Raw genomic sequence first — 13,839 nt, 5'->3', positions numbered from 1 at the left:
CCATAAAAAAGAGTAAGGACTTCGAATGGACTACAGAATGTCAGCTCGCCTTCGACGAGTTGAAAAGATACCTACGTACCACCCCAATTTTGACTCACCCCGAGGAAGGGGATGTATTAAAGTTGTACCTCTCCGCGAGTGACGAGGTGGTCAGCTCGGTACTGATCAAAGAAGTAGATCAGGTCCAACGACCTATCTACTGTGTTAGTAAAGTTTTTCAGGACGCGGAAACCAGGTACCTGGAGATCGAGAAATTAGCGTATGCGCTAATCATAGCAACTCACAAGCTTCGCCCATACTTCCAAGCTCACACTATCGTCGTCCTCACCAAAAAGCCTCTGAGACAGATTCTGCTCAAGCTCGAGGTGTCTGGCAGATTGACGAAGTGGGCTATTGAACTAAGTGAGTACGACATCCGGTATGAACCTCGAACGACTATCAAAGCCCAAGCCTTAGCCAATTTTGTGGTAGAATGCACGTTCAGTACCACAACTCCCAAGCTAGCCAAGCTCAAACACACGACGGAAGCTTTAACTAGTGCGGCGCCGGTCCCGATAAGAGCAAGTTCGATATGGGATGAGGAACCCTGGATTCTCCACGTTGACGGCTCGTCCAACCAACAAGAAAGCGGTGCAGGAATGATTCTTTACGACCCAAGCGAGGTGAAGCTGGAATACGCCTTCCAGTTCGGGTTTGAGGCATCAAACAATGAAGCAGAATACGAAGCATTGGTCGTTGGGTTAACCCTAGCAAGGGAAATGAAGGCAAAGCACCTCATCGTATGCAGCGACTCACAGCTCGTGGTCAATCAGGTCACCGGTGAGTATAAAGCCCACGACCCCACTATGGCTGCTTACTTGCTAAAGTTAGAGAGATTCTACGTGGCTTCATTTTCTACTTCATCAAACAAATTCCGAGGTCCGAGAATGTCAAGGTCAACACCTTGTCCCGATTAGCGAGCACAAGCAGTAACACCATGTGGACCGTGTATATAGAGGACTTACCTCCGCCTAGCATTATCGGGGGGCAGGAGAGGTCACTCCCGTAGCACAAGCAGAACCGAGCTGGATCGACCCACTCATAAATTACCTGCTTCATGGGACCCTATTTGCAGAACGCAACGCGACCTGAAGGGTAGAGCGCCAGTCAGCTAAGTACGTCCTTATAGACGGACAGTTGTACAGAAGGTCCTTCACGCTCTCCTACTTGCGCTACTTATGACCCTCGGAGGTCGAGTACGTACTCTGCGACACCCATGAAGGCTTGTGTGGCAAACACTTAGGGGGTACGGATTTCGCACAGAAAGCGTTGTGGCAAGGCTATTACTGGCCCATGATGAAGGCGGATGCACTCGAGCTCGTCAAGAAGTGCGACATGTATCAAAGGCACGCCAACATCCACCATCGGCCTGCTGCCGATCTAAAATATCTTACTAGCCCATGGCCCTTCGCGTAGTGGGGAATTGACATCCTTGGCCCATTCCTGCCAGTGACAGGACACAGGAGGTTTCTGGTCGTAGCAGTAGACTACTTTATGAAGTGGGTGGAAGTTGAACTCTTGGCAACAATCACAGCTTGCAACATACAAAATTTCTTTTGGAAGAACATAGTATGTTGCTTCAAGCTACCTCGGGTACTTATCTTCGACAACAGGAAGCAGTTCGAGGATATCAAGTTTCAGAATTGGTGTGCCGAAATGGGAATTCAACAAAATTTCACCTCGTGGCACACCCCTAGGCGAACAGGCAAGCGGAAGTCACTAACAGAGTCACTCCTAGAAGGTACGTACAACCTCGAGACTTTGGAAGGGAAGCAAGTACTTCGAGCATGGAACATCGACAACCTAAGAAGATACTACTCATGACCATCGAACTGGAGAGAGGACTACGAGTCACTCCTAGAAGCCCAAGGGCCATGATGCCGAGCTGACATAAGACCTCGGCACTACGATAAGTCCTAGTCGCCTCCTCGACATAGGCAGATAAGTCCAAGTCGCCTCTTCGGCATAGGCAGACAAGTCCTAGTCGCCTCTTCGGCATAGGTAGTTCGGGTACAAACCCTACGATGTCTAGCCCACCTCGGCATTGAAACGAGTAGCCCATGTGCAAACAGGTCGGGTATATACCCTACGATGTCTACCCACCTCGGCATACAATGATACAAAGTTATCCCTACTCGGAGTCCAGCTCGTTATTTCAATAGTTCGGGGTAACCAGCACTTAGAAAAAAATCTACTCCGGTTATCCCTACTCGTAGTCCAGCTCGTTAGCTCGACAGTTCGGGGTAACCAACACTTAGAAAAAATTTACTCTTATTTGGTTTAGTTCGCCAGTTCGGGAGTTATTACACTTAGAAAATTTTTACACAAAGATTGCCAAAATACTTGTATTTCATTAATGTGGAGTTTTGAGTACAAAAAAAGAAGAAGAAGAAACTATCACTATGAACCGAGCTCGGAGGCCCAGGATGTACATCATAAGAGGTTCAAGAAAAGAGGCAAGAATTATGCATCTGAACTGCTGGGTAGGTCAGTCTCCATGTGATCCTCCTCCGCGTCCTCTTGACCTGACGGGCCCACCTCAGGGACTTCATCGTCGCTTTCCTCTTCGGAGGAGCCAGGCTCTTCATTAGCCTCCTTTGCCATCTCGGGAGTAAGGTCTGACATGGAAACAATTCCAAGGTCGAGTTTGGGAAACTTCTGCCGCATCATCCATTTGCATAGTTTGAAATCGGACCGATAAGTGCTTGATCCGTACTCGACCTGGAGATTGTGGAACTCCAAAGACTCTTTGAAACCTTTGATGGCGCGCTCTCTCTCCTCAGCTCGTGCCTCTTGGATGGCGGTCTCGAAGATGTCAGTGAGCTCTTTGATCATCGCATCGAGATTCTCGTTCTCACGTTGGAGCTTCTCCTTCTCCTCCGTCAGCGCCATGATCAGCTCCTGTTGGCTCCAAGCTCCTTTTTTAGCTCGAAGAACCTCACCCCGAGCTAAGTCCAGCTCATAGTAAAGTTTTTGAGCATTCTCCTCGGTTTCCCGAGCTTGCTTCAAGCGGATCTCGGACTGGTAGACTAACGAATGAATGGCGGAGTTCACCTGGCAGAAAGAAAGCAGATGTAAGTACCCTTAAAAAATGAGCAAGGAAATAAAATATAAAGGTAAAGTACTCACCACCATACAAGAACTAGCAGCCCGGCCTCCGAGTTGACTTGTGGGCATGTCAGCCCACTCCGCGACTTCGGTGGGAGTCGCTCCGGGGTTGTCAGGATGTAGTTGTTCGCTGAGGTCTTCGGGATGAGACCTAATCCCCGGCCGAGCTGTCCTCCTTATCAGTACGACGCACTCCTGTCTTGGTTCGTGCTTATCCAATGGCGTGGCCGAAGTGAAAAGGTGGCCACGGAGGTGACACATGGGACCTGAGGCTAGCTCAACCATAACCAAACAGGCTCATTTATCAATGGGAGAGCTTTGAAAGTTCCCTTCTTTGTGATTTTTTATTTTTTATTCTTCTTAATGTTTATCGTCGATAGTTCTTTATCTTATATATCAAGCACTTTGCTAATATACATCTCAAGGTTTCATGTAAGGCTACAACTTGGGCCGGGTTGGCCCTAACCCAACCCAAGTTGGGTTGATGTTTGGGTTAGGGTTAGGGTTGAAATTCATGAACCCGACTTTACTTTGGGTTGGGTTAGGGTTGACCACTTAGCCAACCTGACTCTATAGTACGTCATATATAAATATATGTTATATGTAATATATAACATAAGTTGATTTGTTTAGATTCATGATATTTGTATAGCCCCCACCACATAGTATCAGGTATTTCTTTTAAGATAATCACTTCATTAAGCCTAATTAGAAAGAGTAAAACCTAAATAACATTATTTTATGTTTTTTGAAAATTTTATTCTTCATCTCCTCTACGTTGTTTGCTGCCCAAGAAAGATCTATCATAAGTCATAACTCATAATAAACTATAGTCATTTCTAACACTTGTTTTTTCTAAATTTTGTACCAAAAGAACAAAAAAAAAATCAACAAACAAATACTAATGAAACATAGGATTAATATATGTAGTAAAAGCTGAGTTAAGATCTAAAATCAAAAAATTCTATGAGGTTTTAAGGGATGGGAAGAAGGTCGGGTTGGGTTGGGTTGGGTTAGGATTGAAGGAATTTAGTTAGGGTTAGGGTTGGGTTGGTGGAGTTGAAGGTCGGGTTGGGTTAGTGTTTAGAACTTAGGGTTGGGCTAGGGTTGGCCTCAACTTGACTTAACCTGGCCCGACTTGCAGCCCTAGTTTCATGCGATCAGGTGCGGCATCCCCTTGTCCATTTGAACATGATGTCACATGATACATATAACTAACAGTCTGTTAATGGTAGGTACTGGATTGATGCCTTACTAAATTGTTGTATTTTAAAGTTTGGGAACCAAAGTGACACTAGGCCCAAAGTGCTACTAGGGAATTTTCCCAACATAATATAAGATGAGAGAGAGGAGTAAGAGGGGCCAGTGGCAACAAAGGCCATAGTGGGCTAGTGGTGAGCCTAGTGGCTGAAAAAAAATAAAAAAGATAATTAAAGCTACGTTTGGTTTGAATGAAGAGGTAGGGAAAAGTAAGGAAACTCATACAAGGTTTGTAAAGGTTACCTTACCTTTCCTTTCCTTTCCCTACTTTTTCCTTCAAACTAAACACAACCTAAGGGTAATTGGGGGTGGCAATTTTCAACTCCATTTAAACCCACCCATTTATTATTGGGTTGGAAACCATTTGTTTGCTGGTCCATTTAAAGGGTTGGGAGGGTTGGATCATGGTTAGTTTTTATTATTTTTCTTTTCTATATCTTTCCCTCTCTCTTCCAAAAACACAATGGGTGTGTTTGGAAATGATGCAAATAAGTGCAAATGCAAATATGAAGTGTAAAACGGTTCATATAAATTGCAAACTTGGGTTAGTTTTGCACTGACAAATTTACCTTCTTACCAAATAGACTTTGAGCTGTAATGGATGTAAACATGAATTCCAATAAAGCATATGTTTTTTTATCAAAAGCTCACTTGAATGCAAATTTACTTTTTTTATTGATGTATTTTTACATCTTATTACCGATGTAAATATGCATTGGAAAATGTGTTTTCTATCATTTGTCAATGCATAAATACAATGTTGCCAAACATAGATAAAAGTGAACAAAAGTGCAAATTTACCTTGAAACGTGATTTACACTCCATTTGCACCGTTTCTAAACGCAACCAATAGAAATAGGGACATTGTAAATTAGAAGACGTTGGCCTCAATGGTTAATCATGCTCAAAGTAGGGTATTATCAATGCATGAACAAATCCACTCATTTGAAATGGCCACAAAAATAGAAGGATTCTTTTAACGGTGAATCCAATTATGCTGGTGAAGAAAGGACCTTGAGAGATAGAATATTGGATTTGGCAAATGCACCCGATCTAAAAGAGAAATTTTCTCCAAATGTCTAAGTGTCACTAATGGTCTGTTTGGTTGCTAGAAAAGGATGAGATGAGGTGAGATGGGATGAGTAGGGAATTTTTTTCTCAACCTTGTCACTTGTGTTTGGTTGTTGAGACCAATTTTTTTGAGGGACAAGAAATGAAAGTTATCAGTGGAAGAACGGTGGTGGAAGAAAGACCATTTTTTTCTCAACCCAGTACCTCAGCAGTGCTTGTGGTGGTGGCGGAAGTGGCAGTGGAAGAACGATGCTAGATTTGAAAGAGGTAGACACCAAAAGATGTTTTCTGGCAATGAAAACCGTTGGACGTTGGAAGCCAGAGGTCATTTTCTAGAAGAGGCAGACACCGGGAGTCATTTTCTAGAAGAGGTAGACGTCAAAAGTCAGAAGCCGTTTTCTAGAAAAGGTAGACATCGGAAGCCGGAAGTCATTTTCTAGAAGAGGCAGACGCCAGAATCCGGAAGTCGCTTTCTAGAAGAGGTAGACGCCAAAAGTCAGAAGTCGTTTTCTAGAAGAGGCAGATGCCAGAAGCTGGAAGCCATTTTCTGGAAGAGGCAAATGCTGAAAGCCGGAAGTCATTTTTTGGCAATGGAAACCAGAGATGGTGCTGGTGAGTAAACCATTGGATGGTGTCTGAGAAGAAGATTATGCTCAGTTGCCTCCCTTGATGAAATTTTCTTACTTAGCTTCCTTTCTTAGTGGGGTTGCACTTTTTGGGTGAGACCCTACGTCCCAAAAATTGGGATGTGTGTTCTCGTTGCATCTCACCCTTTTGCCCAAAACAAACTTGGAAAATAAGATTCTTTGAAGAATATTCCTATTTTCCCATTCCAGTCGCACAAACAAAATGGACTGTAAAAGAATTTTTATGTTTCCTCAAATGTATCATTATGACAGGTTTCTTAAAGTTTTTGTTGAGCAAGGTTCGATAGTTGCCTCCCTCCCTCCCCTCTTTCTTTGTTCACTTGATTTATTTCTTGATCTTGAAAACCCTAACTTTGCTGGTTGATCAATCTTCTTTTGGAAATTCATTTCAAGGGTTTTACTTTGATTTAGTTTTGGTTTGTCGTGGGTAAGATGTCACCTTCACAAAAGTTAATGGGTTGAGCCATTGTTTTAAAACCGACCCAAGGCCCAAATCATTTTTTCCTTTGGATTATGGGCCACCAGTTCAACTATCAGGGTCAAACGGGTCAGCCGTGTCACACCAGCATTTTATATATTTAAAGTATACATACATACAATACATACATACATACATACATACATACATACATACATACATACATACATACATATATACATACATACATACATACATACATACATACATGCATTGTAATCTACATGTAATATATGCATTATTTTATATTTAATTTATATTTTTTAATCTAATTTTTTAAATTTTATTGAACAAATATTGAAAATTACAATTTGAGGCTAAAAAGTTTTTTTCCACAAAAATAGTGGAGGCAAGGCACATATAACTCCTTGGGATGCATAGATCCCGGAAAGTTACCCAAAATCCAAAAAAAAAAAGATCACCTCAATTGGACATCGGAGCACAAAGTTATGACCTTCAGAAGTTGCATACATATTTATTGTACATCCCATGACCCGATCACCAGGATGAACAGGTAAATGGTTCGACTGGTCAGATTAGACGGTTTTTGACCTAGTCAACAATTTTTTTGATAAAAACTCTAGGTTTTAGTAGGGCTGGACCCAAAATCATGGTTAGTATCGGTTTGAATGGTTCAACCAATTAGGTCAATGATAGATTGAAAGCACTAGGTTAAATGAGTTGGATTGAGTTGGGCAAGGTGGGTTTGGATTCAATCCAGCCCGTTTGCTTTTTCTAAGCGTGTCGTTAATGGGTTGACGTGTTAGACGGGTTGAGTTGAACTGTATTCAAGTTCGATTCAAAGCCAACCCCCACCCAATTGCAACCCCTAGTGGTGATGGTGGCAGCAATGGCATTGATTGAGAGAAAAAGAAGATGAAGAAGAAACCTCTCTCTCTTAACTTTTTAGACTATCTGATGGAATGGTTGATGAGATAAATTTTAAACATTTAAAGTATGACTTTCATGCTAGAATGGTTAGTGGAGATCTTTATTGAAGATAAATATTCAAGTAATCATATTTTAAATTCGATTGTTGGAACCATAACCCAAAGATCAGGTAAAATGGTTTTTTAATTTTTCGGGTTATATGGGTTTTGACCAATCAAAGTTTTGATGGTTTGAGAGGTTGTTGAACTGAACCATCATAGGCTAATGGGGGGGGGGGGGGGCGGACCAAAACATTGCCCTGTAGTTTGAATTGCATTCATCAATGATGCCATGTCAGAAGATGTAATGAGGTGGGTCATAATACACGAGATCCATCCTATACTGAACCCATATTAGTAGGATTGGATCCCCTTAAACCGTTTTTAAGAAATAAATGCACAAATGTAAATTAAATTCGAGTCAAAATAGACCTTAGCTCAGCACATACCCTGGAAGCACTCATATCCACTGATGCATTGAGAATATCTCCCCAATTTAACACATATGTATGGAAGATACTCCCAATGTGAGGGTGGATGCCAATGCTTTTAGGTACATGTTGGGTTTTGTGGGGAGGGAATCTGGCTTCTGTATTAATCCATATATGAAAGCATTGATCGGTAAAAACAAAAATTTGAACTGAAATTTTCAGTTTTGGTTTTTTGGTTGTTGATTAATTCAGCTTTTTTGGAAATTTCGGTTTTGATTTTCAGAATTTGAAATTCGGTTAATTAAAATAATCAAAAACCAAATTGAAAAGTTTATTTTTCCTATAATTTAATTTCAATTCGGTTTTCATTTTTTATTGTTTTTTAAAATAATTTCTTTATTCAATTAAAACTGAATAAACTGTATGCTCACCCTACAGTGGAGAACTGTCAAGTTCTCTGCCACACTACGGCAGGGCTAAAGACTTTATTGTAGACTCATTCCACATTTATACAATGAAATGATTGTTCTACTCCATACAAGTATTTTCTTCTTTAACGGCTTAACCTAGTCAAGTGGTATATAACTTTCTCATCAAAATATTGTTTTAAGTTTTCAGTGCCAATCCAACTGGAATGGGGACTTAGGGAATGAATTAAAATATTGAATTCATAGTGAAACCCAATTTCAATTTTTCTTCAATATTATCAAATCAAACTAGGATTGACCCCCGTTAATAATCAAAACTTATCGGAGAGCTTTGGCTTTATTGTGGTGTTCATGTCCATGTTGATCCTGATTCCTGGTGGTTTTTGCAAAACAGTAAAATTAATCACTTACTTTAGTTTCTATTTAGTGTAAAAGAATTTAGAGATACAATCCTAGAAATATGCTAATTAATCATTTACTTCTGTTGCCATTAGTGTAAAAGGATTTAGAAATATGTTTATTTACCGAGACAAGATAAGGTGTTGAGCCAAGTTTTTGTTTTGTATAATCTATGGTGGTCACCTGGGAAATCAAACTATTTTAGTGGGGCTTAAAAAAGGGGTTATACTAGCATGTAAGAAACGTAGGGTATAAGAACATCTCAGCTTCTCATTTTCATGGGAACTGAAGTCATCAAGTGGGATTTAAGGTCATAAAACGGCATGCATGTCAATACAAGGGAGCAAGGTTCAAAGTATGGACATGTATCCACTCGTATCAGTCAATATGTATCGTTCCGAGACCTTTCTGATACGCCCTTACAGTGGGTGTATCAGTGTTCTGACCGATTCAAGGGGTGGAAAAACCTTAAACCGCCTCCTGAACCGGTTTTAAAAAAATAAAAAAAATAAAAATATCAGTATCGATATTGCCCCATACGCCGATATTTTGAACATTAAAGGGAGTTGTATGGCCCCAACTCATTATCATTAACATATGTTTAATGTTTTCCCATGCTACCATTTGCCTTAAAAATGCCCTGTCCATGGGTTACGACTATAGCCAACCAACTTTGCAATCAAGAAAAAAGGCCAAGAATTAAGAAAAACCTTAGTGCACCTTAATGCCTTGGTCCCAATCACAAGTAGTTCCATTTAATGCCTACTCATTGGACTTGTTGATTTGCAATGACTTTGAAGAAAATGGTCTTATTAGAGCAAGGATTAGTTGAATGTGATGGCTATTTAGGGGTGGGTTCGAACTGAGTTGCACTGAATACTTGGCTATTTGAGCTTGGCTTGTTGAAACTGTGTTAGGCTCGAGCTTGACTACAAGCCAAGTTTTTTTTTTAATAAAAAATATACATATAAAAATATATAATTTTTTTTTATTTTACATACAAAAAATTAAGAATTATAAAAATTATTCACCATCATACATAAAAAATAAAAATATTATATATAAAAAAAACATTTATATAATAAAAATTATTTATTATATATATTTTGAGGAGCCCGAGCCGAGGGGTCATTATGCTCTCCTTCGAGAGCTAAGGCTCGGGCACGAAAGCGCTCTCCGGCTCGCAAGGCGGAGCTCCTTCGTCCTGGTCTTCATCCAGGTCCACGATAGGAGGTTGGGGACGGACTTCCTCCTCTGGAAGCTCGGCTAAGATCGGCTCTGGCGCAGCGACCTCGGGTGGGATGGGGGCAAAAGGGTCGGCCTCCCGACGAGGCTTCTTTGAGGCCTTCCTCTTTTTCCCTCTCTGGAAGCTCCTCAAAAGGTTTTCTGCATCGACCTCCGACATAGCTATTGCAAGAGAAAAAGGAATGGGTTAGTCGCGAACTGAAGTAAATTCAAAATAAAAAAGAATGTGAGTGCCAAGGTGGAGGCCTACCAGGAGGGCTCAACCCAACTCGCACAAGCTTCTCCTCGGCCAAGAAATCTCTCATCTCCAGGCCGAGGTCCGTCCAGGAGTTAACGATCGCCCTGGTCTCCGCATCTAGCCTCACCCCAGGGTTTTTAATGGCCACCCGCTAGCGAGAAGGGGACACGTGGACACGACCTGACTAAGGGATGACAGCTCAGCCTGGCAAGCTTAGTTCGCAACGTTTGAGCTCAGGTGTTCGGTCACCTCGGCACAGGGTCACCTCGGCATTCAATCCAGCTCGGGACTAAAGAACCGAAGTACTAGCTTGGGGCTAACAACCCGAACCGCCATGTAACGACTCTGGAAGCTTCGCCAACAGACTCCGAACCTCACGGGATCACGTCGCGTAACGGAAGGCCTTATCTTCTCCCCGCCCGGATCGGACAGAAACGAAAGACTTTATTGACTGATACGTTACTCCCCAATTAAAGCGAAAATGGACCCCCTCAGGACGAAGATCCCGAAACCGATCCATGAAACCCGCGAGAGCTCAACTATATAAGAGCAACAACCCCTCCTGGGCCCAGGTACACGTGATCACTCTACTCTCTTGCTCTCAAACTCTCAAATTCTTAAAGCATTCAGCTCTCAAACCATCGGAGTGACCTCGTCGGGTTAGCCACCCTAGGTTCTCTAATCCATTGTCTTGCAGATTGATCCAGCTCGCTGCTCGATTGGAAGCCAAATCACCCTCCAGCTGGGAGTAGTCTGATCGCGCTACATCAAGTCCCTAAGAAAGTATAAGTCTGATTGTAAAGAGACAAGCTTGAAATCATTGGGCAACGACGGCGACTTGTTGCCGTTGGGAAAGCTTGAACTCAACACTAGGGGGAGATCGAGCTTTGTGTGGAGCAGGGAATAAGCTATCGAGTTCCTCCATCGGAGTGTTGACAAAGTGTCTGGTTTGATTGACTCCATCAATATAGATAGCAAAGAAGAACAGAGCCCCACAAACAGAGAGACATAAGAGGTTTGAATAGATTTAACCTGGTTTGGCTCAACCTTCTTCGGTTGGGACTCACTCACCGATGGAGAATCCGGAAAAGATGGTTTTTGGTTCTGGCTTTCTGGCTGCTTGCTTCTCTCTCTTTTGTTGTTCGCGTTTTGATGGGCCTATATTTGATGCTTGACCCTCACCCACTGTTGTACCACCTCTCATACAGTTGGGGTTTAGATGTTTATTGAAAGATTGACCTGAAAGTGATCAATTAAGCCCTGTCCCAACAACGAAGGATTATAGTTAAATTCTTAACTTAAGAACTTACCGAAAGATTGACCTGCTTAGTACTCCAACATTGGGCGTTGCAATCTTTGGAGTGGTGGCTGGGGTCTTTGGGATGAGCTTCTCAATATCATTATTTAACGAACCACAAGCATTCAAGTGGGTTCTTATAATCACAGGAATATGTGGGGTCATTATATTTTGTTCATTTTTGTGTTTTTTCAAGTACAACAGACTCCTGCCCTTATAGATGCAACAAAAGTGAGAGAAAGAGAGAGAGGGAAGGCAAGGGAATCTCTCTTTTAGGCTTATTTTAAATCTGATGAAGAATGAATAACTGTCGGTTAACCTTAACTCTGTCGTTCCTTCAACCCAAATTGAAGAGAAAGGGAATTAGGGTAAAAAGAAAGAAAACTGGAAAAAGGTATAATGGTTTGAATATTATCATAAAGATTAGTTTTGGAATTATGAAATTATTTAAAATGCATCTGATCTCACGTGATGGGTTTGACCGAAAGTGAATTAACGCCCAAATTATCACTTAGCTAAAGTACAATATACTGATCGAGAATTTTCCCTCCTTTTTACAAGTTTGAAGAAAAAACTCCTTACAAAGGTTGCCGCATTCAACATAATCGTGCGATTTCTGATGGCCCAATGGTAATGGCCGCAACTTCCATTACTGTTGGCTTACGAGGCCAGCTCCTCGACATCGCAATTGTACATGCCGCTCTCCCTCAAGGGATCATCCCTTTTGTGTTACCAAAGAGTATAATGTCCACACAGCAATTCTGAGTATTGCATAAGTAAAGAGAACTAAATTCAGATTCGATATGTTATTAATTTGTTGATTATCTCATTCGGTTGTTGTGGGCTCGTAACCAAATCAGATGGACGGCTAGAAATGGTAAAATTATAAACATTAACAAAGGGTAAAATGATAATCTAATAACACTCGTTATTCTCTTTGACCTCAAGTTATTACCATGAGGTTTCTTGGATGCTTTGAAAAGTTATGATCAGTTTAAGAGAAATGCTGTGGTTAATTTTTAACTAAGTTCATAATTTCTGTTATTTTTTTAAGAATAAAGTTCATAATTCATCCAAAGTTTGAGTAGTTTCATAGTTGCATGTTTTTACATGAATACATTTTAGATAGAAAACAAACCTGCAATTAGGGGTTCAAGTCGGGCAAGTTGGGCCAGGTTTATGGTTAATGCGGGCCCGATCCTAAAATTTGGACTTTATGCTTGATCCCGAGGTTAAGCCTGATGCTTCCAACCCGAATCCATCCAAATTATAATTTGATGCACTTGGGTGGGGTTCAGATTGGTCAATAAAGCCACTCTAAAATTATATATACATATGTATGTATGTATGTATGTGTGATTGTAGATAGTTGAACTGGGTTCGAGCTATTTAGGGGTTAGGCTTAGGTTTGGCCCGACTTCTTGGGCCCAAGCCTATTGTAAAGACTGAAAATCCAAACCCAGCCATTATAAAATTTCAGGCTGGACTGATTCGGACTTTAGTTGGGCCCGTTGAAACTGTTTGAAAAATAAACAATAAACGTCAAAATTAATACATATTCATTGTTTCCCTTATTAATCAAAATATAAACTATCCAATGCTTCCACAAGCATAAGCAACAAAGGAAAAAAGTAAAAACATAAGCTATTTGACTACTTCCATATTATAATCCAAACCATATTCATCAAAGTAGCAAATATAAAGACTAAGATAGTCACTACATTGTAAACCCAACAAAAGTACCAATAAGGAAAAAAAAAAATAGCAATCTAGCATATATCAATTTCAGTCTTAGCTAAATTTACGCCCCACAAGAAAAAAACCTTTTACAAAAATTTGCATTCTTTTCATTTGCACTCCCATACATTTGTATTAATACAAATAAAATTGCAATGCAATCAAATACAACCTAAACTTCATTTACGACAAAGACCCCCTTAACTTTCACTCTGTGACAATACACCTTTCGTTGGAGTTCAAACTAGTTAGCTTCAAAAAAGATTCTTATTTAGTTATTTAAAATTATTTAAATCCTAAAACTACACTTTTTTATTTATTTGACCGAATTATGATTGAATTAGTTTTCTAAATATAAGATTGATACCATCTTCGTTATTCTAATTGATCCTTGCAAAATTTCTAGTTGGATTCAATATTCACATGAATTGGTAAAGGTTTCATTTGCTTTTACTTAAATTTATTAGAGAAACGTGTGGATATTTTTTATATTTTAAGATGAAGAGAGGCATTCGTGTGAAATAAGAATTTA

Source organism: Nelumbo lutea, chromosome 1, assembly GCF_056320005.1.
Source record: "Nelumbo lutea isolate HS-2025 chromosome 1, American lotus-T2T, whole genome shotgun sequence".
NCBI classification, from domain to species: Eukaryota; Viridiplantae; Streptophyta; class Magnoliopsida; order Proteales; family Nelumbonaceae; genus Nelumbo; species Nelumbo lutea.
Note: the sequence above shows the minus strand (reverse complement) of the source record.